Here is a 26,015-nt window from a genome sequence, read left to right on the forward strand (position 1 = left end):
CTTAACAAAATCCTGCATATGGTGAAGGGTATAAGCAGAGCTGTGTTCTTTTTGCATGGGTGGATCTGTTCCCTCTAATGCGGTACGCTTCTAAGAAGGAAAAAAACACTTTGTCAATGATATAGTCTCAGAAACAACACATGCAAATTATATCCTTCACTTGCATGTTTGAACTTCAGTTCAGATGCTGCTTTTTTCTGCAGAAGGACAAAGGGACACTATGAATCATTTCTAGCAATGTCAACCGTGCCTTTGGGCCTTATACACTTGTTAGAACAAGCATTGGTGAAGAGTCCACACTGCCAAAATTCAGAAACAAGTTATGGGAAATTACCAGCTATTAAAAAGCAGAACTCCCCCTTAGACTAGCACTTATCCACTGAAACAATGAACCTCATTTCTGTTCCTAAACTCGCCAAGTTCCTAAACTAAGCACAGTGAAAATGTCTCACTGAAACCTTTAACTGGTTAAGAAATGTTTTTCTTGTACAGCTTAATCAAGAGATTAATTTGTGCCAGGAATGTGCTACTTACCTACCACTGCCCTACAGACATGCAGAATAAAAAGAAGATGTGATATTGGCTCCACACTGGCCAACTGTGTGAAGGGAGTGATTATTGTGGGTCACATGTGGCACCGTCTGAGTTGGTAAGTTTGGCTGATGTAGTTGTAAAAAGGTCTAGTCCATGAGCCCATAAAAGAAACATGTTCAAATGAAAAGTTGTTTTGGTGCTGACTGCAACATGTGCCTTACTGGTTTGAGTCAATATACCTCAGAGAAGATTAAACAGACTCGTGGCCTCATGAAAATATCTTACAAACTACAAATCCCCGGCAGGAGCAGAATTCCACAACTTCATACAATACATTGTCAATTTCCATCTACAACCTAACAGTGCAAATGGACTAAAAATGCTGCCCAGTTCCGTTGGCCCAACTACTGAATCAGAACTGCAAACATCCAAGGCAGTCGTATAGTCTTCACTTGTAGCACCCAAGGTTCTGGAACTTCTCACGAAATGTATTACACTCTCTTCAACTCTTTTGCCCCTCAAGAGAGAAAGCACATTGCTTCAAGTGGGACCAAGTGAGTGGTGATTACTGTCCTAGTTAGTGTCTGTTGAACAAAGTTAGTTACTTCCCGTAATGATCTTTCTGGTGGATACACTAGTTAACAGCAGACTCATCACCTTGGACTACCTGTAGGTGGCAGACTGAATCCGTAATGTTAGTTCAGCAATTTTCTCGCACATCAGAATGTTCTGCGTCAATTCTGTCCCATCTCTGAAGCAACCTTGGAGCCACACAGAACTGCCACCCCTGCGTCCTGATTTTAGCTTTTCTTCTGAATCTTGTCCTCGCCGTCAGATGTGGGGCTTTTGGCTGATCAGGCTGATAGTATGTAGATCTCTAAATTGGAACATTTTAACATGGAATCCATCCCACAGACAGGTAGGAAGGATGGTTGGTGAGGAATCTCTATTTACATAGAGTAATCATTGTGAAGAGCATTACTGAAGTTAAGTAATTGTTCTTCTGAGGAATAATTCTAACCACAGATTTCTCACCTTGTGAATATATACCAAAGCAGTACCTCCCAATGCGGTGGGTCTATGGAATGGTTTAGACCATGAAATTCTGCAGGACTGACATGGCAAATGACCCAGATCAGGCTGTCAAGGCAGTAGTGTTTTGTGAATGGACACCTATGTTACAGCCTGATAGATGTACAAGATAGGCAACATCCAGGCCAACACAGTGGTATCAGTCTTGGCCATGGTAGAAACGGCCTGCAATCCTTTTAGGGGCTGCTTCTTAGATAGTATGCAGCAGATTTAATACAAGTGATTATCTACCTTGAAATGGTTCTCTTCTGCACTGCCTTACTCGTCTTTGCTCCTCTAAACCCCACAAAGAGCTGATCATCAACCCGATGGTCCCTAGTGCGAGTGATGTAAAAAAGAACAAAGCTCTTTTTGGATCCAAAGGATGGAATCTTTCTCCCTCTTTTCAAGGATGAGGTGTAGCAAACAATGTCAGAGGGTGATGGGTTGTCCGACATAGAATGGTATCTCAACCTTCGGCAGGAATGTAGCACCAGTTTGTTCTGAAAAAAAGATGGTGAAAGGTTGCTGAATTTGCACCACTTTCAACTTATTCACCTGATGAGCTGATGGTATCACTATGAGAAAAACTGTCTTCAGCGTCAGAAGAAAAGGGCAGTTGTGCATGGATCTGAATGGGGTACATATCAAATATGTGAGATTAAGTTACATTTGTTGCATCGCAAATGATGAAGGTGGAAACATGTGGGTTAACCCTTTTAGAAAACACATCACAACAGATGATTTGAACAGTGAAGGTTGATATGGTATACGTCAAAAGGCAGACAAGGCCGACAAATAACCTTTTTAGTGTCCACAGCAAGACCTAGAAGGCTGGGCTAAACATAATACAAAAAACAGCACTTCTGATAATTTGGCATACAATGGTTCTATGTGGCAAGAAGTACAACAAACCATAAACGTCTCCCAGCGTCCAGCATAAATGGTTTGTGTGGATGGAGGCTGGGCTGCCAAGATAACATTCATTACCTAAGAAAGGAGGTTGAATGCAGTTAACTCTCGCCGCTCAATCTCCATTCATGGCACGTAGATTGCGCAGGTCTGGGTGGAGAATACGGCCCTGCTGCTGTGACAGCATATCCTCTCAAAGCGGCAGCCTAATTAGGTAACAAAAGCTCATGCCCAGAATTTCCAAGCCCTTGTCCAATCCAAAGCCAAGGGGATGACTTTGGCCCAGTTGTTCCTGATCTTCTTTAGAACTCTGGGCAGGGGAGGCAGAGACAAAAAGGCATAGAACAACCCAAAACTTCACTCTACGCAGAAGGCGTCTCCGACCGAGACTCTCCATGGGACACTGCGCCTCTACAAACTACTTTCATACTATAAGCATGAGTACTCCTCTAGATCAGATAGTGATATTGCTGCATAGAAAAAATACCTAAAGGAAATTGCAATGGTGTGGACTACCAAAGCGCTGTGTCAACTCCTGAGTGAACCTATTGCTAGCGAAAAGATAATCCAGGATACGGATTCCCTTGCCATCTCTAGGGCCCCTGGCCTTGACGGCCTCACAGGCGCCTTTTACAAGCATATATGCTCCTAATACCCACGTATTTGTTGAACATGTATCCCAAGGCTGTTGATGAGAGGACCAAGCCGTCCTAACTATGTGAAGTAGTGAACACTCTCCTGCTCAAACCTGGTAAGGACTCTCTCCTTTGCACATCCTACTGGCCCCTCTCACTACTCAATTTTGATAACAAGACCCTCGCAAGGTAGTGGCTAACAGGCTGTCCTTAATGATGTACCAGATTATCTCGCCTATCCAAACTAGGTTGGTTCCTCACAAGTCCACCTCCTCATTACCGGGCTGCAGTCTGGAGAGTATCCAGGAAACACATCATTAAGTGCTCAACCGGGGGGGGCACAGTTTTCTAGACCTTTGGTTAATTCTACACGACACACTAAGAATGCTAACTTATTACTATTAGCAGAGACGTCCGGTGCAATATTAGTTACTACCTTGAGTAGAGAAAGGTGATCTCTCTCTGCTGTAGATTTGCAGGCACTTGACCTTTCAAAAGGAATTACCTGTTTGTATTTCAATTTTTGAGTATTATGTTTTGAATCAGTTTTATAATAGTGCAACCTATTCAGATAGGGGAATATTTCAGGGCAGCAGTTAAACAACATCTCTTTGATAGCACTCATTCATTACTATACATTAAGATTTTTAATTCAGTAGTTTCCTTTTGGCTACCATGTCTGAGAAAACATCATTGTATTATTCAGAGGACAACACAGAATTGGGTGAGTGATTTGTCCTTTATAAGTCCAAAGACAACTACTGCAAACTCCTCTTTAGAAACTAAAACTGACCAATTAGAGAGACGCACAAGAAATTGACTCACACAGTTAGTCATCTACTGACTGGTTTTCAAGGAGGCAATCCAATTCAACTGGGGCTTCAAATTAGAAGCAGACCTGTCATATTCCCTAGTGATCCTAAATACTATGAAGATTTCAGTTTAATTTCAAATGAATGCTCCTGATAATGGATGGTTCTGGGTACTGACAATGCTATGAAGCATACTGAGAGGCTTATTATACAAACTGCAGAGCTACATTAGAGCAGAGCCTGATTAATGCTAAATAAGCAATAGCAAATGTTAATTAATCTAATGCTAAATTTCATACCATTACCCTAAACAAAAAGGCTACCAATTTACAGGACATGACCATTTACAACAAGATCACTTATCCATATCCATCAGAGGATTACTGTCAACAACCTACACAAGGCCAATATCCGGGTTCATGGAAAAAAGTATTTGGCACCTTTTAAGAGTCCTCTGGCCCCACTGACTGTGACTACAAGGCAGATTCACATGCAATTACAAGTGCTACCCCCCTCTTCCTCCTGGTCCAACCAGGCACATTTAGAACCACTATAGCTTCTTGGAAGGACATGGTAGCTGCAGTGTCAACAGCAGGGTAAAGGTATGACAACAGGACAATTATCAACCAATAGAGCGAGACATGCTGCCAATTTTATAAATGAAACCTCTTTTCCCCTACACATCACATAAGATGACTCACATTCCAAATCAATTTAGATACTGTCTATTCTCTGCACGGACATTTGTCCTTATTAGGGTCCTTTCTTTCGACCTAGAATAAAACCAGATGTTTTCAACATTGGACTACGTAAATTATTCAGGAATATCAGACTACATTTTTTCTTTAAAGATGGGGATGAACAGACACCACAATGTCTAGCCGAGGTCCCCCTTCCTGCTTCCATCCACCCGCATACATGGTTCCTTATTATGTATAGGGTGCAATATGTCCTGATCTGCACCTCCAACTGGATGCACCTGGCGCAGATCGGTTCAGTGTGCCCTATTACAGTTAGTGGGATACCCCCATGGCAGGGATGAACTTGCACCAGCTTTTGGGGCAGCACATTATAAAAGAAAGACCAGTTGTTTGCAGCACCCAATCTGTCTTTCACTTTGCAGACAGCAAAATGGTGCACACCCAAAAGCTCCTTCTGCCTCTATGCCCAAGTCTATAATGTTTGGGTACAGAGACAGAGTTCCCTCATTTGCATGTGGTCACAACTCCATACAAATGAGGGAACATACCTGTAGGAAGTTGTCTCTGTATATGCTATCTCAAAGTGAGAGTTAGTGTGCACAGAGGCCAAGGGTTCCCCTTAGAGGTTGATAGTGGCAATAATAGATCATACTAATGCTCTATTTTGTGGTAGTTTGGTAGAGCAGTAGGCTTATCAGAGGGTAGTGTTAACCATTTGTTGTACACCCACAGGCAATACATGAGAACACACACTCAATGACTTAACTCCAGGCCAATCAATTTTTATATAGAAAAATATTATTTTCTTAGTTTATTTTAAAACTACAAGATTCAAAATTAAAGTAAATACATAAATTGTAAGATACTTGGCATAGGAAAATATGGAACTTTGAAGTAAAACAGTAAGGTACGAAGTTTTGGCAAAAATGGTAATAAGCTATTTCAAAAGTGGACACAGTGAAAAAAAAAACAGTTCCTGGGGGAGGTAAGTACAAGTTAGTTTAGCAGGTAAGTAAAGCACTTACAAGTTCAGTCTCTGGGGCATAGACAGCCCACCGTTGGGGGTTTAAGGCAACTCCAAACACCCAGCAACAGTGGGCCAGTCAGGTGCAGAGCACAAAGTAGGGCCCAAATAACACAGGAACCTATGAAGACAAGGGGTGCTCCGGTTCCAGTCTGCTAGCAGGTAAGTACCTGTGTCCTCGGGGAGCAGACCAAGGGGGTTTTGTAGAGCAATTGGGGGGGAGGGGGGCTCCTAAACAGGCACACAAAATACACCCTCAGCAGCACAGGGGCGGTCGGGTGCAGTGTGCAAAGTAGATGTCGGGTTTAGTATTGGTTGCAATGCAGCCCAGGGTCTTGGAGTGGGGGGGTGGGGTTTCTCGGGCCAGCCACCGTCTGAGCACGATGAGGGCCGCCTGCTGGTCACTCCTGCACCAGTAGTTGGTTTCTGTCGGGCCTGGTGGTTGCGGGTGCAGTGCTTCTTCCAGGCGTCGGGTTCTTTTTTACCGGACAGTCACGGTCAGGGGGAGCCTCTGGATTCTCCCTGCAGGCATCACCGTCTGGGTGCAGGGAGGTCATCTCAGGGTGTTCACATCATGGGAGTCGCCTGGGGGTCCTCGCTGCAGTGTTGGTTTCTCTGGACACAAGCCGGGGGCTTCAGGGGAAATCCTCCAAAGCAAGATGGAGGATTTTCTAAGGCAGGGGTCACCTCAACTCAGGACACCTTAGGGGCTGTCCTGGCTGGAAGGTAACCCCTCCTTGTTTTTCCTCATTATCTACTCCGCTGCCAAAGGTGAGGGCTGTGTCTGCGGTTGAGGGGGTTAGGGGGTAGGCATCTCCACTAGTCTCCAGTCCTGACAGAGAATCAAGGTTGTTGCCCTTCCACTGCAGTGTCCTCAAAAAAGGAACCAGTTCCACATTTAAAAAGTTTTTGAATAATCTCATAGTGCCCAGGATTCAATAACTGTCTTAGTATTTTTGAGTTACGATCTTTAGTATTCATGATCACTATGCCCCCTTTGTTGTTTTCTGATTTTATAGTAATATTAGGGTTGTTCAGGAGGCTATTAAGGACTTTCTTTTCCACTGTGCTAATGTTAAATCGAATATATTTTCCTTCTCATCTGTTCAAATATATCATGGAGGGTTGTGCCGAAGGGGTGCAGTGGATGTCTGCATCTCATTTCTATGCCACAAAGCTCCTCGATATTACATAAGGGGTCACAGACACTTGTGCAGCCCTTTCTCCAATACAGATCATGCCAGCTCTTTTATGTGCATTCATGCAAACTCAAGGGGTGGTTTCCTAATTTGCATAGGGGTGTGGCCACAAGTAAATGAGAGAACAATGCCTTTGTACCCACACATATAACAGATGTGGGCACAGAGACGAAGAAGCTGTTGTGATGTGTAGGAATCTGGGCTCTGGTTGCAGTATTCCCCACTTTTTGTTTGTTTTTTTGATAAAACTTTGACTGAAGTGCCCTGGGTTCTTGCTAACTAGGGCCCCAGTGCCAATCTTCCTTCCGCAAAACAAGATCCCTGGTCAACTGATCCCAAAGTGGCCAGGCCCTTTAGCACCTCTATAAGTCCCTAGTAAATGGTACCCCTGTTGCCTAGGGCATGGGTACTGAAGAGGGCCCTTAAGAGCTGCAGCACAACTTGTGCCACTCCAAGGGACCCCACACCAACCTCATGCAAACTGCCGTTGCAAGGTGCGTGATAAGGTGCTCCCAAAAGTGAAAACACAATATGGCACACACTCCGTGTGCAAAGACCCCTGAAACACTGCCTGTAATATTTGGAAGTCACTCATAAAGCAGGCTTTACAACCCTAAGGCCGGGTGCATCATATTATATGTGTGGGCATATCTGCAAGAGCAGATATGCCCCTGCTATGTTTTTGTTGATTCTTAGACATAGTAACTGTGCAGTGAACCATTTTTAAATGCATGTGCTGGACACTGGTCAATACGAGTTCCCCAGCTACATGATGGTATCAAACTTCTCGTATTAATAAATCCTCAGATTCCAGTGATGGACTTATTAATACATGCACCCAGGCGGCACCTTAAAGGTGCCCCCTGAAAACCTAGCAACTGTTGGTGGGCTCACAGGCCTTTTCTAGCCAGTTTGCACCAATAAACTAGAATCTCACCTCCAAGGGTGAGAGCCTCTGCTCTCTGGAGGTCAGAAACAAATGCCTGTACTGGCAGGGGTGTTAACACACCCCTCCTAACAGGATGCCTGACAAATCTGAATTCCAAGGCTGGGAGCTCCACCTCCTTTGGTATGCAGAACTGGGCTTCCTCAGAGGAGGATGCCAAACCCCCTGCCTCAGGGCACATCTGTCACCTAGGAGGGAACAGGAGGGAAACTGACCTATGCAGGACGCATGATGCCTCATCAGTCAGGACACACCCCTAGGGTGACCAGCCTGAAGTACACACAGCCTAGGAAATTCTGCCATCTTGTGTATGGTTGAATTTAGTAACTCTGGCCAGGGTGATGCCCCCTCTCCAAAGGAAGTGGTCATCTAGGGGGTGTGGTGACCCCAAGGGCATGAGCCCAGTGGCAACTACCTTTCACTCCCCTTACCACCCCTAAATTGAAAAATTAGGGGACCCACTCACACCGGGAAAACTGATCTTGGCTGGACATAAACGGTGCAGACAAGACAGAGAATCAAGGAGCACAATTAACTTGACACCAACTCTGCCGGCCAGCCTGCTGCACCTGATCCTTAAAGAGCAACTGACCTGCCCTGCCGATGCAGCCTCCAAGCAACTAGAAGAGCTGCCAGTACTTCTTAAATCACCAGGAAAAACTCATTTGGAGTAGAGAGCTGCTCCCCTGCATCTGCAGGGTAAGGACCAGGGCCACCACTGCACCTGAGCTGCCTAGCCCGAGCTGAAGTGGGCCAGCGGTGTCAGTGTGGTCCCCAGGCCCTCCAGAGTTGAATCTGACCCGGAGTTCACCCACTGTGGACTTCGAGATGGCGTCTGCAGTCTGTTTCTGCAGACCCCCACTGCAACCGCAAGTGACAAGAAGACAGAAACCACGTTACTCAGGACACCTGTCTGCACTGGACTAAGGAGAAGAGAACCAAGGGTTTCCCCACGTCTCACAGCATTTTGAGACCTGAGCCCACTTGTTGGTTGGTCGTACTGCACCCCAAGTCCACGTCCGCAGACTGTTTCTGCAGGCCTCTTTGCAACTGCGAGAAACTCCAGCACCGGACCCGACGTCAAATGACACCACTGAACCAGAGCCCCACAGCAGGAGGAAAGTGGACCAACAGTGTCTCCATGTGCCTGAGGACTTCAAGGGTCGAGCCTCCCCCGTGAGTTGCCACTGACTGGCTTTCCAGTCCCAACTTTCCAACCAGAATGTCTCCTATTAAAGTGAATGGGACACCCAATGCAGTAACACACCTCTGCACCCAGACACACCAGCGCCACCCGAGGTGACCTGTTGGTGTGACTTCGTACCCTGCCCAATACTCACCTTAAGTCCTAGAGAACAGTCCTTAAAGTCGCTGTGAAGTGCTTGAATGCACTACATATTTATCCCCCATAGAATAACATTACCGTTAACTCTTTTAAAAACTGCAAAAATTCCTAACTCCAGAAGTACTCACCTGATTCCAGTGTTCTGGGTATCAATGTTTATATAAACGAATTTTTATAAACTGGTGTCGGATTTCTTTGAGTGTGTCTCTCACTTATTGTATGTGTGTGTGCCTTACATGCTTAGCACTAACCTTTGATACGCCTAACTGGTCGACTACACTACCCAAAAAGAGAGCTTTTGGAATATCATTAGTGCCTCTGTGATACCTCTGGACATTGCTTGGACTCTTTGCACAGTGTACCTATTTGTCCACTATATAAAGAGCCAGCTTCCTACAGGGGCGATCTCAAGGGTATTGTAGGAAAATACCACTGTTGGCATGGTTAACCCTTACGTTTTGCCTTTTGTTGACGCTAGTTATGATTGAAAGTGTGCTGGGACCCTGCTAACCAGGCCCCAGCACCAGTGTTCTTTCCTTAAAACTGTACCTTTGTCTCCATAATTGGCACAGGACTGGCACACAGGCAAGTCCTTTGTAAATGGTACCCCTGGAGCCAAGGGCTCTGTGGCCAGGGAAGGTCTCTAAGGGCTGCAGCATGGATGATGCCACCCTGGGGACACCTTACTCAGCACATGCACACTGCCTCACAGCTTGTGTGCGCTGGTGGGGAGAAAAAGACTAAGTCGACATAGCACTCCCCTCAGAGTGCCATGCCTACAACCCAATGCCTGTGGCATAGGTAAGTTACCCTTCTAGCAGACCTTACAGCCCTAAGGCAGGGTGCAATATACCACAGGTGAGAGCATAGCTGCATGAGCACTATACCCCTAAAGAGTCTAAGCCAATTCTTAGACATTTTAAGTGCAGGGTAGCCATAAAGGTCTAGGAGTTTGTCAAACAAACTCCACAGTAGCTACTCTGAATACTGGGAAGTTTGGTATCAAACCTCTCAGCAAAATAAATCCACACTGATGCCAGTGTGGGATGTATTGAGAAATGCACAAAGAGAGCATCTTAGAGATGCCCCCTGCATACCAGCCCAACTACTAGTGCTAGGCTGACCAGTTTCTGCCAGCCCGCCACATCCAGACGGGTTTCTGGCCACATGGGGTGAGTGCCTTTGTGCACTCGGTGGCCAGGAACAAAGCCTATCCTGGGTGGAGGTGCTTCACACCTTCCCCTGCAGGAACTGTAACATCTGGCGGTGAGCCTCAAAGGCTCAAGCCTGGTGTTACAGCGCCCCAGGGTACTCCAGCGAGTGGAGATGCCTGCCCCCTGGAACCCAGCACCCACTTTTAGTGGCAAGTCCGGAGGGGATAATGAGAAAAACAAGGAGGAGTCACCCTCCAGCCAGGACAGCCCTTAAGGTGTCCTGAGTGGAGGTGACCCCTGACCTAGAAAATCCTCCATCTTGCTTTGGAGGATTTACCCCCATAGGATTAGGTATGTGCCCCTATCCCCACAAGGAGCTTGTAGCCACCCTCATGGACAGTAGCCATTGGCTACTGCCCTCCAGCCCTAAACACACCCCTAAATTGAGTATTTAGGGGTGACCCTGAACCCAGGAAGAAAGATTTTCTGATGACTTAAACAAGAAGGACTGCTGACCAGAAAGCCCCACAGAGACGACAACTGACTTGGCCCCAGCCTAACAGGCCTGGCAACAGCGATGCATCCAGCGGGACCAGCGACCTCTGCCGACTCAGAGGACTGCCCTGCAATCCAAAGGACCAAGAAACTCCCGTGGACAGCAGCTCTGTCTGAACATCCAAGAAGAAACCATCTTTAAGGGGACTACAGCCTCACTCCTGATGCACGAGTCCCCAACACTCTGCACCCGACGCCCCCGACTCGTGTCCAGAGGGCCAACTCTGTGGTGAGGACCCTCAGATGACTCCCACAATGTGGACACCCTGAGACGACATCCCTGCACCCCCACAGAGACGCCTGCAGACAGAATCTAGAGGATCCCCCTGACTGCAACTGCCCGGTAACAAAGAAACCGACGCCTGGAAGAAACACTGCAGGCCCGAGAGAAACCAACTACCAATGCAGGAGTGACTAGCAGGCGGCCTTCATCGTTGCCCAGTCAGTGGCTGCCACGAGAAGCCCCCCTGTGCCCTGCCTGCATCGCCAGTGACCCCCGGGTCCCTCCATTGAAACTAATACTAAACCCAACATCTACTTTGCACTCTGCACCCGGCCGCCCCTGTGCCGCTGAGGGTGTATTTTGTGTGCCTGTTTGTGACCCCCCATCTCTCCCCCAGTGCTCTACAAAACCCCCCTGGTCTGCTCCCCGAGGACACAAGTACTTTTCTGTCAGCAGACTGGAACTGGAGCCCACCTAGTCTCCATAGGCACCTATGTTATTTGGGCCCTAATTTGACATCTGCACCTGACCGGCCCTTGAACCCCCAAAGGTGGGCTGTCTATGCCAAGGAGACTTAACTTGTAAGTGTTTTGCTTACCTGCTAAACTAACTTTTACTTACCTCACCCAGGAACTGTTGTCTAGATATGACTTATTTGGTGATGAGCAAGCTTTAAACTAACATAATCCTTGGATTTGCTCCTGACATAAAATAAAAATTATTCATAATTATTGTGTAGGTAAGTTTTAATTATATTAAGTACATGGCAGTGAGGATTATCCCACCCGACAAGGTTTGTTCTCTATTAAAATTAAATAAAAAAACCTATCTACTAAGTACAACTTTTTTCCAGAAAAAATGTTAAGAAGTTATGAGATACCATGTTATTAGTGTCAAGGGATAATGGAGTATTGTGATACAACCTCTCAAATAAGACGGGATCTAGTCTAATAACTCTCTGTTCATAGGATCGGAGAGTACTAAGCAAGATCTGTGAGGAGAGTATGGTGGAGTGACTCGTGCGACGAAGAAAACATCCCAGCATTAAGGAAGGACTATATGGATGGTGGACAAGCGTGACTGGCTATCATTCGAGGCTACTGTTATATGACTGGCAGCTGTTCTGAGCCATTCCCAGAGACTCTTAGGATTGGTAGTTTTCTTTTCGCTTTTAATGCTGAAAATGTTCTAAAATAGCTGCTGTGATAAAAACGAAGGAAGTTATGGCATAATCCTCACCTCCGTTGTAGGAAAGTGCCCCTTTTTGGCATGCTTACCCCCTACTTTTTGCCTCATATGTGATGCTAACTTGACTGAGTGTGCTGGGATCCTGCTAACCAGGCCCCACCACCTGTGTTCTTTCCCTAAACTAGACCATTGCTTCCACAATGGGCACACCGCTGGCACTTAGCTAAGTCCCTGATAAAAGGTACCAGTGGGTAATAAGGGCCCTGGGGCCAGGGAGGGTTCTCCTAAGGGCTGCAGCATGTATTATGCTACCCTAGGGGACCCCACACCAAACACATGCACACTGCCATTGCAGCTTGTTTTTGTTGGTTGGGAGAAAAAGGTAAAGTAGACATGGCATCCCTCTCAGGGTGCCATGCCCATAAACCACTGCCTATGCAATAGGTAAGTCACCCCTCTAGCAGGCCTGACAGCCCTATGATAGGGTGCACTATACCACAGGTGAGGGCATAGCAGCATGAGCACTATGCCTCTACAGTGTTTAAGTCCATTCTTAGACATTCTAAGTGAAGTGTGGCCTCTAGTGTAGGGCTGACTGGTCTAAGCCAGCCTGCCACTAACAGACAAGTTTCTGACCCCATGGGGCGAGTGTCTGTGTTCTCTGGGGTCAGGAACAAAACCTGCTCAGGGAGGGGGTGCTTCACACCTCCCCACTGCTGAAACTGCAACACTTAGTGGTGAGCCTCGAAGGATCTTGCCTCCTGTTACCCCCCCCCCTCCCCTCCCAGGCACTCTAGCTAGTGGAGAAGCCCTGCGACCACCCCTAGGGTGCCCGGAGCTGAGGTGAACCCATCCTGGCAGAATCCTCCATCTTGCTTTGGGAGGGTGTCAGCCCATAGGGTTAGGATTGTGCCCCCTTCCCCAAAGGGAGTGGGCACAGAAAGGGTGTAGCCACCTTCAGGGACAGTAACTTTTGGCTACTGCCCTCTGACCCCGGTATGGTCCCTAAATCTAGTATTTAGGGGCACCCCTGAACCTTGCTCTTCAGATTCCTGGTGACCTGCCTGCCTACCCAAGGACCAAGATCTCCCAAGGACAGCAGCCCTGTCCACAAAGAAACCTCCAAGAAGAACTCCAGAACCACCCCGGATCCGCAAGCCCTGTCCACTCTGCACTGAAGATCATCCTTTTTAACCGAAAGCCCAACTTTGTGTAATCATGGACACTCTGGCCCTCAATATGATATTGGCGGTAAATCCCACTTACCGCCACGCTGATGGCTGCCAACTTACCGTGACAGCGGATAGCCGTTCACCATGTTAAGACACACACACCCCCCCCCCCCCCCCCCAATACGTCAGTCTTCAGCCACATGCACAAATCAGACAGCCCAAAGGTCAGTGATAAACCCACACCGTTACGCCAACAGAAATACCCCCACTACATTATGACCCACGAATCACCATTGGCGGTACATACCGCCGTGCTCACAATGGACACCCACAGACAAAACACCACCACATTGGACAATTCAAACAACACACACCTAACACCCACACACCCACACCACTATAAAACACGCACCCACAACCCTTTACAAACAACAATTACTGGCAGGAGATTGACACCAAGACCACTGACACAACTAGAGCCACACACGATTCACACCTACAGACCACTCATGCACTACACATCACAACACATTACCCAACACACCCTCACCAACACACCTCACAGAACACCCACGGCACCACAAAGACACCCCCGTTTCACAGAGAAGGAGCTAAGGGTCATGGTGGAGGAAATTTTCAGGGTAGAGCCACAGCTGTTTGGAACACAGGTGCAGTAGATATCTATAGCTATCTATACCTAGGAAGATGGAGCTATGGCGGAGAATCGTGGACAGGGTCAATGCCGTGGGACAGCACCCAAGAACTAGGGATGACATCAGGAAGAGGTGGAACGACCTACGAGGGAAGGTACTTCCAGCAATACACCAGCTTGTGATCCAGAGGACTGGTGGTGGACCCCTTACATCCTCCCCCACACCTCACAGCATGGGAGGAGCAAGTCTTGGTAATACTGCATCCTGAGGGCCTGGCCAGAGTCGAAGGAGGACTGGACTCTGGTAAGTCAACTCTCTACTACTACTACCCCCCTACCTGCATGCCATCACATACCCTCACCCTCACTCCCATCACTCCACCACTTCCCGCACACCCCACCATCACACCATCACACATCACTCATCCCAATGCCAAGCCCTGCATGCTGGACCAATGCATGGACCCCACTCACAGCCCTGCATGGGCACTCATCACTAAAGCATGCACACCATAGAGAACTAACTATGCCACCATACACTAACATACATAAGTGAAAGCTGCCAGGGCAAATCCAACCAAAGAGGGGAAGCCACGGAGGTACAATATGTCAGACAGAGAAACCATAACACATCATTCAAATGCCCACAGGTACCCAAACCAATGTCACCAGAGGAGGTGCCAGCAATATCCAGTCTCCCAAATTTAGAGGTCTACAGTGATTGCCCACAGTGATGACAGTAACTCTGGTCTTCAGGATCTGGATGACCTACCTGGCCCATCAGGGACCACTGGACAGCCGGTTACCCAGGCCCAGTCACACACCACCACAGAGCCTCCCCCACCAGGAAACACCACTGCAGCGCCCACCCAGCATACCCATACCTCTTTCCCCATGACACGTCAATCAGCAGTGTGTCCACCTCTACAGGGACCCGAGGGCACACCCCGCCCCCAAGACAAACAGGGACCTGAGGGCAGTGGGCACACAGTTCAGGGGACAGAGGCACAGGCCAAAAGGGACACTGGGAGGGCTGCTGTGCGCCAGGGGGAGGACAGGCCCAGGGAACTAGATCCTGGGAGCTTATCAACATTCCCAGGACACGCGGGGCCAGATCCTGGACAATGTGGAGGAGTACAGGTGGCTGCAGGAGGGACAATAACATGGGATCAGGGAGGACTTGTGGGCCATCAACAACACTCTGATCTCCATTGCAGGGGTGCTGGCAGACATGGCCAACATTATGAGGGAGGCAGTCTCACACCAGCGGGCCCCTGCCACTAGCCAGACATCTTAACAGCCTTCCACCTCCGCTGCCACTAGTGGCCAGGAGGCCCGCCACAGGACTCACAGGCGACCAGCACCCCTCCCCCTGCAGAAGGTTACACCAGGAGTATATGTCAGGTCACCAACATCTGCAAAATGAATTGCCATAGGGAACAGTAAGTGGGCATAGAAGTTGACAATATCAGCATGCTACTGCCACACAAATTAAAACAAAAGTCATTGAAATGTGAAATAACACGGTCTTATCTGTGTGTCACTGAAGTATTGTCGGATCACATATGTTCTGTTGTCCTCATCCTCTGCCTCCTCATCCTCACTGTCCACAGGGTCTACTGCTACCACATGGGCATCTCCAGCCTCCCCCACCTGTGGGAATGGGACATTGCGCATCGGGGCAAGGTTATGCAACATGCAGCATGCCACCACTATCTGGCATACCTTCTTTGGTGAGTAGCACAGGGCCACCTATTAAATGGAGGCACTGGAACCTGGCCTTTAGGAGGCCAAAGGTCCTTTCAATGATCCCTCTGGTTCGCCCAGGGTCCTCATTATAACTTTCTTCTGCCCTTGTCTTGGCATCCCTCACAGGGGTCAGCATCCATGATAGGTTTGGGTAACCAGAGTCACCTGCAAATATTGATGGACATTATTTAGCCAGACACTATCCTGTATGGCCCACACCATACCCATACACCAACATGTACTGTGGGGGGAATCAGGGCCCACCTATTAGCCACACCCTGTGCCTCTGTAATTGGGCCATTACATTTGGGATGCTGCTATTCCTTAGGACAAAGGCATCATGCACCAACCCAGGATACTTAGCATTGACGTGGGAGATGTGCTGGTCCACAAGGCACACTATCTGCACATTCATAGAGTGGAAACTTACGATTCCTGAACACCTGTTCATTCTGGCGGGGGGAGGGCGGAGAGGGAGGACAAATGCAATTTGCTTTCCATCAATCACCCCAATTATGTTGGGGATATGTCCCACTGCATAAAACTTGGCCTTCACTGTGGCCAAATCTTCAACCTGGGGGAAAACAATGTAGCTGCACATGTGTTTTATCAGAGCACACAACACTTGTCAGCACTATTGAGAACATTGGCTGCGACATCCCTGCTGCCAAGCCCACTGTCACTCGGAAAGACCCAGTTGCCAGGAAATGGCAACACTTGCACAAGGGAGGGGATCCCAGTGGGGTGACGGATAGGAGATATCAGGTCAGGATCCAACTGAGCACACTGCTCTGTGATTGTGGCCCTATCAAGTCTATAGGGGAGGATAATGTGCCTGTCCTCCAGTGTTGCAAAGTCCACCAGGGGTCTGTACACGGGGGTATGGCTCCATCTCCTATTCATCCACAGTGTTAAGAATCTAGGGGACACAAGAGTGAGGATACGGTCACAAACTGAACAATGGAGCTACAACAGAACTTTGCATCCTGTAAACATGTAATGGGTCATTGTGATTTGTCCAGTATGTGCTAATATCTCCTATGACGCAGCATTAATCCAGGGCCTGCCCCACCCGCTCCACCATGAAATGGCATCCCCCTGCCCTGTGTGGACAGTGGCCAATGGTGATCTATGCTGGCGGTGACAGTATGCATCGCAGTGGACGTGACCACTATTTTATATCTGATTCCTCACTTGTTACCTGACCTTCCATAGAAGAGGACCTACACGGCATGTGCTGCTGTGACCTGTGTCTGGAACCTACCATGGCCCGTGTGACCGGGGAAAGGGCCCCAGCCTTCACTTCGGAGGAGTGGAAGAGACTGGTGGATGGGGTCCTACTCCAGTATGGACTGCTGTATGGACCTCCAGACCAACAGGTGAGTACACTGTGAGCACAATGCATGTGGCATGAATGCATGGAGTTGTGTGTGTGAAGGCCTCGTGTAAGGGAAGTGGGTGGATGTCCTCTTGGCGGTGTAGAGGTTGTGTGCTGGGCCATGCGTGTATAAATGGTGATGTGAAGGGGTATGGTGGGCTATAAGTGTAACAGGCTGCACTGTGTCTCTGAATGTGTTCTCCTGTCTGTATTGGCTCTGCAGGTCAGCGCCCATCAAAAGAAGGGTATTTGGTGTGCCATCGCCAAGGAGATGCAGACCCTGGGGGTCTATGGCAGGCGGAGCAGCCACTGTTGCAAACGGTGGGAGGACCTGAGATGCTGGGCACAGAAGACGGCAGAGGCCCAGCTGGGGATAGCTTCCCAATGAGGAAGGGGCGCCCGTTGAACCTTAACCCCCTGATAACCCGCATACGGACGGTGGCCTATTCAGAGCTGGATGGGCACTTGGGGGCATCACAGCAGCCACAGAGGGTGAGTACAGTGCCCATAATTACAACTTACGCATGTTTGGGAGGTATCTGGGTGGGAGATGTGTGTCAGTGGGTACCCCTAAGCCAGGCCTGACATTGCAGCGTAGGTCCCATGGTGGCTAGGGTTCAGAGGTGAAAATCTTGCTACTTACCTCATCGGCATCCACTACTGGTCAGGGTCCTGTGGGTCCCAGGTGTGCCCCTCCCCATGCCTTGGTGGCTAACTATTTCTCTGGTAGTGCAATGCATTTTGCGTAGGCCTGCTCCCTGTGTGTGAGGGTGCTGTGTACGCCAACAGTGGCGTTAGTGCAGCCACTGACCCAGTGATTCCTTTATCTCTTTCCCCCTCTTTTTTTCTTGTCATCCTGTCCTTATGTGCATTAGCATCATCTGGCGGAGGAGCAGAGGCACCGGCGATGGAGGGAGCTGCATCCCACAGGACCCAGGAGGCAGAGTCCACCGACAGTAAGGGCACCAGTGGGACGGAGGGAGAGGGGTGCACCACTGCGGAGACTGGAGGGGACAGTTCTGATACAGATACCACCTCCGATGGAAGCTCCCTGGTGGTGGAGGACACTTCTGTGACCACCCCAGCTACAGGTACAGCTGCCACCCCCGTACCAGCACCGCCCTCCCGGCAGCTCCTCGGCAAGTTGCCCATGCCCGCTCACCCAGGAGGGTAGGCATCTCCTTCGCCCCAGGCACCTCAGGCCTTGCACCAGTTAGCCCTGCTGCCCTGAGTGAGGAGGCTATTGACCTCCAGAGATCCATCTCTGTAGGGCAATCAACCATTGTGAATGCCATCCAGGGGCTGGCAGCCCAAATACAACAATCTAATGTATTACTGGAGGGCATTCACACTGGATTGATGGCCCAACAGAGATCGATTCAGGCTCTGGCCTCCTCTCTGATGGCAGCCATTGTTCTTGTTAAAACCGTCCCCCCTCCAACTTCCACTGCCCAGTCCCATTCCCCTCAACCCAAACCTATTCCAAGCACACATACAGACTAGCATGCACACAAGACAACACCCAAAATTGTCACAGGCAAACAAGCACCACACTTCAACCCACAGGCACTCACACAAACACCATCCAGTTGCAGACACAACAACATCCACTATTTCCCCTGTCTCCCCCTCTTCCCTCTCCACCACCTACCCTCCCACGTCTACACTCACACCTGCATGCACTACATCATCATCCACTACCAGCATCATCACCACACCAAGCAGAGCGCACACCTCACTGGCAGACACCTCCACAACAGCCATGCACACGTCTCCTGTGTCCTCTACCACTGTGTCTGCCCCCCCCCCCCAAAGTACACAAACGCAAGCACACAGACACCCAGCAGCCATCCACCTCACAACAGCATACAGCCCATGCCCCTGCACCCAAAAGCAGTGGAAAGACACCTCCTACAACCACTCCCTATCCTCCACTCCCATTCCTTCTCCCTCTTCCTGCCCCAAATGTCCCTAAAAACTGTTCCTATCCACCATTGACCTCTTCCCTACTCTTCCCTACCCTTCCCCCTGCCCGTATTGCCAGGATATCACAAACCCAGCCAAGAACCTCAGCCACACAGTCCACGGGCCCAGTCCTAACCGCACCCACTCGTGGTGGAAAGGGATCAAGGCCACATGTACTGAAGGGGAAGGAGCCTGCACCAGCCAGCCTAAAGGGGAAGGAGCCTGCACCAGCCAGCCTAAAGGGAAAGGAGACTGCCACAGCAGGCAAGAAGGGCAAGGAGCCTGCACCTGACACCCGAAAGGGCAAGGAGCCTGCACCTGACACCCGAAAGGCCCAGGAGTCTGCCCCAGCAGGCAGGAGGAGCAAGGAGCCTGCACCAGCAGGCAGGAAGAGCAAGGAGCCTGCACCAGCAGGCAGGAAGAGCAAGGAGGCAGGAAGAGCAAGGAGCCTGCACCAGCAGGCAGGAAGAGCAAGGAGCCTGCACCAGCAGGCAGGAAGAGCAAGGAGCATGCACCAACAGGTGGGAAGAGCAAGGAGCCTGGACCAGGAACTGTGACGGAGTCCCCACCACCAAACATGGTTGTGCATCCGTCTGAGGGTGCAGGGGATGGGCAGAAGCCTCCCCCCCACCAGCATCACCACCAACCTCTGTGCACCCATCCGAGGTTGCCGGGGATGGGCAGGAGCCTTCCTCCACCAGCAACACTAACACAGTGCAGCCGTCTGAGGTTGCAGGGGATGGGCAGGAGCCTCCCCTCACCAGCCACACCACCACAGTGCAGCCGTCCGAGGTTGCAGGGGATGGGCAGGAGCCTCCCCCCACCAGCAGCACCACCACTGTGCAGCCGTCACCACCGGCGGACCGTATGTAATCCTCCCTCCATGGGCTGCTGTGCCGCCTGTTCACTCCAGAACCAGCGGGTAAGACACCCACATAAGAGACTGTGGCCCATCACTCCCCAGGATCAAGCAAAAGGCATGCTGCCCCCTCCAGAACCAGTGGGTAAGACACCCACATGAGAGACTGTGGCCCATCACTCCCCAGGATTAAGCACAGGGCATGTTGACCCCTCCAGAACCAGTGGTCTTGTTACATCTCCCGGCTGAGGTAGCTCCCCCCCGTCCCCCAGCCCCCTGAGGTGCTGGTCTATTTACCAACTGATGCCCCTGCAGTGTTCTCTCCATTTTGAAGCAGGTGACATGTTTGGACTTGGACTTTGGCCTGTGGCCATGTGGCCCACGCAAATTGAGGACTGGGCTGTGTCACTTTTTCTGTAAATATGTATATATCTATTAACTTGCCTAATTCTACTGTGATGATCTTATTACAAACACTTTGGCGAGATAGTTTTGACCTTGCATTATTCAGCCGAATTACGGGGTCAAATGGTTTTTGTAATGCATATGGTTGTGTGTATGGTGTGTGTGTGTGTGTGTGTGTGTGTGGGGGGGGGGGTGGGGGGGTGGTGTTGTGTGTGTGTGGGGGGGTGTGTGTTGTGCATGTGTGTGTGTCACGTTGTTGTTTGTGGTGGAGCAGAATGTAGAATATCATTCGAAAAACATGCAGCTCTGGTTCGATGGCGGTGTGGTTGTTTCCTGTGTGTCCAATGTTGAGTCCTTTCACTTCTGAGCTCAGTTTTCGCTAGGCTTTTGTTGTTGTTGGTACCGCCCCGGAAAAGGTGGCAGTTTGCAAGATCTTAATACGGTGGGCGGTGCCTGTTGTTTCCATCCTGGCGGTCGGTGTGGTACATTGACTGTCTTTGGGTGATCTTTCCGCCATGGTCGTAATTTGGCGGTAGTTACCGCCAGCCTATTGGTGGTATTACCACCACTTAATCACCGTCCGCCAGGGTCGGAATGAGGGCCTCTGTCTTTTTATACTAACATTCACCAAGATGAATCTATTCAGTGACATTTCTGATGTTCTACATACACATAAACTTCTCTATGTTGGTACTTATAGATTTCATAACCAAATTAGCCTATGTTGCAATGACAAAAAAAAAAAAAAAAAAACTTATATTGCTTTATCAAAACTTACTCTGGTGAAGGGTGTTTCAATGGGTGCCTGCTTTGCCTCTATTCTGGCAAAACTATAAGTCAACTTTTTTTTTTTTAGAGAACACATTTATCAACGGCCATCTAACTCTTACTCAACCCACATCAGTCTGTGGCTTAGATTTATTGATAATAATGTGTTCCTTGTATGAACAGGTTCTGAGAACACACTTATGAATTTTCTTAATTGTTGAATGGTTGCAATTTTCACATTCAGTTTCCAATGCGATATGACAAAGGCTAATGAATTTTCTTGGCCTCACTGGGCTGAGAGGGCCTACCATAGGAGTGACTTACAGTGATCTGATGCAGTGAGGGACCTGTAGTGAAAACGGGTGCATGCACCCGTTTCACGCAGACTGAAATGGAAGGCCTGCAGAACACTTTGCATGGGCTCCCTATGGGTGGCAGAATAACTGCTGCTGCCCATAGGGATCCCCTGGCACCCCAATGCCCTGGGTACCTGGGTGCCATATACTGGGCAGTATGCCAATTGTGGGAATAAAAAGGTACAGTTGCCAAAATTTACAGGAGAGAGCATAACCAATGGGGTCCTGGTTAGCAGGATCCCAGTGGACACAGTCAAACACACTGACAACAGGCAGAAAATGGGGGTAACCATGCCAGGAAAGAGGGTACTTTCCTACAACTCTTAAGAAGGGAACTAAGGATTTCTCAACACAACATGCATGTGTCTGGTTTTGTCCACAGTAAATTGGATCTAGGGCATCATCCAGTAATGCTCTAAAAATGTGGGAGCGTTTTACTAAAGCCGTAGGGGTCACATTTGCAATCCCGGTTAAATCAAGGCCCGCTCATGAACATACAGGGCATCTGGGCATTCAATCTAAGGCACAACTCAAGTCACTTAAAAAGGCGGTGAACAAAACTTTAAGAATTCTACGCAATAGACCAGGGGATGCCAATGTTCACGCAACACTGAGAAAAAAGAAAACTCTGCTAAAGCAACATAAGAGGGCCATCAAAAGGTCCCAGGAAGATAGCTAAGGGTCAAATTGTTCTCGAACACAAAGCACAACAATAGTGCCAGGTTTTGTGCTACGGTCAACAAACTACTACACCCTGGCCATGGAGTAATCAGCTCCCACATTCTGCAAGCAACTTGGGATCATTTAACCAGAATCCGACTGGAATTACCTTGCAAGTTATTCCAAAAGCCAATAAAGCCAAAACAGACAGTCCTGCACCAGCCCAGTCTCAGCCCTTTACAGAACAATCTGCTCACATAGATATTATCAGGCAGCAGATAGCAAAAGGGAGAAGGGAAGGGGCCATGGGCCTAACGGCATCCCCGAGCTGTCTTTTAACAGGACTCCATCATATGGGCAGACACACTGGAACCAGTGTTTTCACAAATTAGGATTCTGGGTGTATTGCCAGCTTCATGGAAGGGCTCCATACTTTCACCCATTTTTAAGAGTGGGGACAAATCTTTGGCAAAAAACTATTGTTTAGTGCCACTTATTGACAATGAGGCAAAACATTTTGCCAGGACTTTGCTTGAAGAACTTACAACCTGGGCCTCCAACAACTCCATCATCCCGCACAATCCGACAGGATTCTAACATCCTGGCACTATCCCTTCTGATAGATGCAGCAAAGGTTCCCAGGATGCCCTACATCTCTGCTTTATTAATTATAAGGCAGGTTTTGACCACACTGTTCGGGGCAAGCTTTGGAGCACGCTTGCAAACTGGAATTTACCTCAGGCCCTACTGGATATGTTTATGTTGCTCCACAAGGACACGCTGGTTCAGGTCAATCTGGGCACGGGAACTCACATCTCCTAGAAAATCTCAACTACTCATGGACTGAAGCAGGAGTGTGTCCTTGCTCCCACCCTTTTTAATCTTTTTCTGGCTGACTCGACGCAACAGTACAACACCTGTAATTCCCATGCTCCAAAACTAGGAGGTATGTCAATTTCCAGCTTTTTATACCCCAAGGACATGGTCTTGGTGAGTCACACCCAGGTGGGATTGTAACAGCTGCTCAATGCCACACAAGAATATTCCACAGAAAACGGCACGAGCATTAACCTTGGAGAAACTAAGACCACGACGATCAAAAACAATAAAAAGAGAACTCCGCAGGATACTGGGGGGGCTCACAGATTGAAACAGCGAACGAATACAAATATTTGGGAACTAAATATTAATAAAATCGGTTAATTTGTTGCCCAGAAAGAAGTCATCAGGAGGTAGGGCTTGGCACTGGCAGTAACCCTTAAAAGCCTCAAAAGGAAATTGGCTGGACTAACACTGGCGCCCCTTCTTCAGGTTATACAAGCAAAGTTATTTCAACAGTATCGCGCATGCGAGCGAATTACTTATAGGAAGGGATGCCAAAGTACTGGGGCAGCATAATGAAGAGGTCTTACAGAATAATTTGTATTCTTCAATGTTTTACCTCCACGGCACAGATCCAGCAGGAGTTTGGTCTGCTAAAGCAGATCCTGGCCAGACAGGGGGCCTACATTAACTGCTGGAATAAAAGCAGGAATGCGGATTCTAACACATTAAGCCATCTCCTATGGCAGGAGTTGCAGAATAGAGATTTCTCGCCAGCGAGGGTCTACCTGCAGGAATCACTGACAGCTACTGGGCTTCCCAGCTCTGCGACACTGCAATCAGCCATTAGGCCTTCGAAAAAGTACTCTCGAAAATAATAAAAACTTGCTTACTTGCCAAAGACAAGGCTGTATTGGCACACAGAGCCAAGACCTCGATGACCCTAAACAATTACAAAACCCTCACTTCTCAAAAGTACTTTATAACAGGGTACACTTCATAGCCAAGGAGTTGTTTCAAAACTATCGCCTGGACTGTTGCCTCTGTTATTTCTCATCCCTCCCTTCCCGGCAGCGGGAGGGCCCACAGAGAGTCTGCCGCCTATGCAGCACCAGAAATGAAAACTTGCCGCACCTATCATGCTCTTGTGGGGCGCTGTTATAGGAAAAGAGACAGCTGTTAGGAGCCCCTTTTACCAAAGAGGTGTTATGCAGAGGTAGCTTGTTTTGGTCTGCTTCAAACCAGTGGACACGAAGATGAACTGCTGACTTGTAAAATTTCTGTCAGAAGTGGAAAAGAAGATGCCAACAAAACAATGTTTGCTTCCCTTCTCCAGGGCCGTTAGCAATGGTTTAAGTCAGAATGGAACAAGTCAGCCCCCAGGGTACACCCTTCAAACGAAGCTAATAGCCAATCAGCAACTTGTAATGTCTCCTTTACAGTGAACACGGTGGAAGCGATGGGCGTCCCTGAGCTTCTCTGGCTGTATCCAGTGAATTGTCCGCTTTTTGTTTGCACTCTTTCAGGCACTCTTACTCACGCCCTATCACGTAATCAATATGGGTTTACAGTGAACATGGTGACAGGGTACGGCCTTTTTATCTCATGCTAGTTTCCATTCGACTGCCCTGCTTGCATCTTGGCTGCACTTTTTCTGGACCCTTCAAACTAACCTGCCCTACACTTTATTGCGGGGACGCACCCCGGCCACAGGTCCTGTCTCTTAATCTTCCATTTTCGAACAGGCCTGCCCCGCAACTTGGTTGCACTTCTTCTGGCCACCCCATGCCAAACTGTTCTGCACCTTAATAAGGGGTTGCATCTTGGCTGGTCGTTTCGCTTTTAAAACTTCCACCTCTTGAACAAGTAGAGCAAGTCCAACCTGCTTTTAAGAACAATTTGCACTGAAGGCCGGGGTCGCACTTGTCACAGTCCCATCCAGCGGTGCGGACTATTTGTCACACTTACAATTTTAACTTAATGAGTACTGTCTGTTCTATTGTTTAGTGATGTTATTGCAAAGAAATCTATTTTTAGTACAGCCGCCAGCGGCTGCTACTATAATTGTTATTCTGTATCACAGTTTTAAATTATTGTTTTTATGATGTATTTTATTGCAATGGTTTTAAGTTCCTATGCAGTTAAACAAATGCTAACTTGAATATTGGTTTAATTATGTTTCTCAACCAAGCCTGTCAACGATGTCACATGGATCGGCTTTCCCGAAGAGAAATGACTTAAACATACTTACTTTTGGTAACCAGTACTATCCATGTAGAAAAAGCTTACAAAAATATTCACAAACAGTTGAATATAGTTTATTCATGTGATAATTCCATCCTGAACCCAGAGCTTAATTTGTGAATAAAAAGGTGCCGGTGCCGAAAGCACCCCCTCTTAAATACGCGGCTGCTGCAATTAAATGTGCGAACACGGAATACTGAGGTGGTGTAATCCTGAAGCCATCTCGGGCCTCTTTAATCCATACAAAGCCACGTCCTGCCCCTTCAGCTCACTCTAGCAGCGTTCTGCTTTCTCCCTTTGTGACGCTTTTTCATTTTTCCCTTCCTCTGTCTTTCCCATAGGTCTCTTTTGCTCGCAGTAAATGCTTGAGGCAGAAGAATAAGCCCCGCTCCTCAAAAATAAGTGCCGGTGCTTCGCACCGGAAACAGCAAGCACAAATTAAGCACTGCCTGAACCCCTATTTTCATGTTATAGAGTGAAAAAACATAAGTGATTATTGGTCTGATTTAGATTTTGGCGGAAGGGTTACTTTATCACCGTTGTGATGGAGTAGCCCATCTGCGGAGTCCTAAATCAGGCATTGTGTAGTGAGGGCACAAGCTAAATAATCTCTTTTTAGCACCTGCTATTAGGCAGTTTAAATTTGGTTCAAGCAGTGCCTGTGCACCCTCATTGAACACACATAC

The 26,015-nt window shown here is 48.5% G+C and overlaps 1 protein-coding gene across 13 annotated transcripts in view; it reads right to left on the reverse strand.

Annotated features, from left to right (window-relative positions):
* The window catches only part of AFDN (afadin, adherens junction formation factor), a 1,710,163-nt gene that overhangs the window by 753,342 nt on the left and 930,806 nt on the right, over window positions 1–26,015 (reverse strand). The gene's annotated exons all lie outside the window — the stretch shown is intronic.

The sequence above is a fragment of the Pleurodeles waltl genome, chromosome 5 (genome assembly GCF_031143425.1).
Source record: "Pleurodeles waltl isolate 20211129_DDA chromosome 5, aPleWal1.hap1.20221129, whole genome shotgun sequence".
NCBI classification, from domain to species: Eukaryota; Metazoa; Chordata; class Amphibia; order Caudata; family Salamandridae; genus Pleurodeles; species Pleurodeles waltl.